The 2839-nt window shown below is 47.8% G+C and overlaps 1 long non-coding RNA gene across 1 annotated transcript; it reads left to right on the top strand.

The window, feature by feature from the left end:
- The first annotated feature begins 53 nt into the window (after positions 1 to 53).
- LOC127396357 (uncharacterized) lies at positions 54 to 2590 on the top strand. Its single transcript, XR_007891987.1, has 2 exons — positions 54 to 1650; positions 1731 to 2590. It is a non-coding gene; the product is annotated as an uncharacterized LOC127396357 (long non-coding RNA).
- Positions 2591 to 2839: the final 249 nt, after the last annotated feature.

Genomic DNA, 2839 nt, shown 5'->3' with positions numbered 1-2839 from the left:
TTTTTCTTTATATCTTGAGTTGTTACAAAGAAGTCAATTAGAGAGGCCAAAATTGCCTTTACTAGGCTCTGTGTTAGTTGCATATAATGATTAAAATTCAATGTGTTTTTCTGAATTCTTCATTGCTACATGTCTGCTTCAGGTTTTGCTTAAAAAATTCTTTCTATGTTTGGCAAAAATAGCACAGTGACCAGAGAGTGGGTGGCAGAAGTGCTGGGTTGGTTGCCAGTGAACCTTGGTAAGAGCTGAGGAACAGTCTGAGTTGTCTTGATTTGGTGCCTACGAATATTTTCAGCAGGAAAAAAAAATAAAATAGTTCCCTTATAATAGAAGAATTCTGGAGCTGGATGTGCTGTGAGGAACAGGACATAAGTACCTGGAAAACAAGACTTGCTGGGCTTGTCTGGAAGTGTGTTGATGTATCTGCCTGCTTCCCTGCTGCTGCAGCTCTTTGCTTCACATCGATTGATCAGGAACCCATGTGTTGCTGCTGTCCCAGCAGCCTTCCCGGGCCTGGCTTAGTGAGAGAGCAAATGCGGTTTCTGAGAGCTCAGGAGAAAAAATAAACCCACAAAGGCAGGAGGCAGCTCGTTGTTGGGCCTGGTCTCCTGCGGGAGGTTTTGCCAGCAGGGATCCTCTCCCTGCAGGTGGCTCAGCTCCTGTGCGGAGCAGCTCACCTGGAGGGAGCTGCGTCCCTCTGGGCACGGGATGCAGGAACCTGCTGCCACCCTGGGGCTGGCCCCGGGTGCCCTGAGCTGTGACAGTGGAGCAGGCACCAGGCCCCTGGGATCTTCCATCCCTGGGGCCACCTCTAGCCCGACTACCCATGAGGCGTGATGGCAACAGGAGATGGTACCATAGCCCCCCTGTGACAACAGCCCCTGCCCAGAAAGCCCTGCCCTCGGGGGTCACCTCGACACCCGTGTCCACCCTGCTCGGTTCACTGTCTGCAGTGAGGAGGAGGAAGGCTGCAGGCTGTCCCTCCTTCCCACGCAGTCAGGTTCTCCCAGCCAGAAAGGCTCCTGCCCCTCAAGTGCTTTTTGTGCCTTTTGGTCAGGGAGCAGGGATGGCCTCACTCAGCCTGGTCCAGCTGCTGGACCTTGCCCTGAGGACACCTGCTTTTGGGGCTGTCCAGTATCGGGCCCTCTAGCAGCTGCTGCTGGTCCCGCTCCAGCTTTTCTGAATATTCCCTCACTTTGATTGGAAAATTCCTAGCCCTCCCTGCTGAAATAGCCTGACAGATCAGAGTGGCCCATTCAATGTACACAAAAGTGCCCTAGTTAGGTCTAAAACTTGAAATAGCAGAAATAAATAGTTACATCTTGAAGATGTGAATTGAAACTAAGCCAATTAGGCAAGAATAAAAACGGCACAAAGGAGGGAGGCATTTGATTTGGTTGACTTTCTGTGTCTAGTATGCACATGGACCAGATCAAAGATAAAAGACTAATTTCTTCCCCGACAGGCTCATCTGGACAGGTGGTGCTGTACTGTCTGAAAGACTGTGCCAGTGAAACAGCTGGTCATTATTTGGCAGATCTTTCTTCTTCACAGTGACATCCTCAGAGTGATCTGATGAGGCAAAGCTAAATTGTGTCTGTCACCTGTTAAAAGCATGTCCTGGGAAGGAAAACTGCAGCAGGTATCTCTGTAAGTATCATTCAGTCCTAAATTCCAGGCTATTTTTTTTTTTAACCAGAACTCCTGATCCATCATTATCATCTCAACAGATGGATTCCTGGAAGCTGCCTGCATTATCGACAGTATCAGACTCGTAACTGCCCCATACATGGTCTTTCCCAAAACCCAAGAAGTTTACTGCACAGCCAGATTTATCAGGAAAACACAGATAAATTGACTTGCAGCCTGAGTGCACCCCAGGGGGGGTTGTTCTGAGAGGCCTGAAAGAATTCGGGCAAGGTGTGGCTGTCTCACTACTAAAAAATACCTTTGTTTTACTTCTAGGAGAGAAATCTCAACATAGAATCACAAGTAGGTGATAAGGGCAGCAAGAGCTGTGGCTCTTTTTTTGAGGACAGCCCAACAATGCTCTCAGGAATTACAGATGCAGGAGCCCCTGGCAAATGGTTTAAATGACAAAGAGGATACATCAAGAAATCTTCAACTGTTCTTTTCTTTCTTAGAAGGACTAACAGCTCTCCAAGTATTTCAAGTCCTTTTGCTCAGAGCGATAAGGCCCGCAGGGAGAACCTATTGAGGCTGCTGGGTTCTTCAGTGTCCTAAACCGGGAGCGTAAACACTGCAGAAATCTGCACTTCCAGTGTTCCCTTTTTCAGGGACAGAGAGAAAAGGACATGTCTGGTCATCAGTGCATGAGGTGAACAGCTGGACCCTCTGGTTCCAGTCACCAACAGCCAGTTGTGTTTTCTCCTCACTTGTGGAAACTAAAAAGTGAAATCGAGCTGGGTTTTTGTTGTTGTTGTTGGTCTTATTTTGGTTTATTGCCTTTTTTGTTCGTTTGTGGTTTTTTTAATGCACATCAGCTATGGCTCACTCTGATGATCTTTAGTTGGCAAAGTTTTCACTGAAGTCCATAAAAAGTCAAATAATACAAGGAAGTCTCCAAATACAGATCCATTGCCTTACTCCAGGGAGGTTCTTTTCCTGTTTTGCAGAAATGTTTTCCTATAGATGTTCCTGACCTGTCTTGGGGGCACTGGACAAGGAGATTGGACCTGTCACATCTCAGGGGTATTTCATTTTACCCGAGCTGATGGCAGATCCTGTGTCCCCGAGTGTTTCACCCAGGACCTACAGAAATCCACTTGTTGCTTCTGGGGGAGGATGGGGGGAACCGGTGGGGAGCCAGGATTTCCAG

The sequence above is a fragment of the Apus apus genome, unplaced genomic scaffold, assembly GCF_020740795.1.
Source record: "Apus apus isolate bApuApu2 unplaced genomic scaffold, bApuApu2.pri.cur manual_scaffold_87_ctg1, whole genome shotgun sequence".
NCBI classification, from domain to species: Eukaryota; Metazoa; Chordata; class Aves; order Apodiformes; family Apodidae; genus Apus; species Apus apus.
The sequence above is the reverse complement of the archived record's forward strand: the minus strand, read 5'-3'. Positions and strand labels throughout refer to the sequence as shown.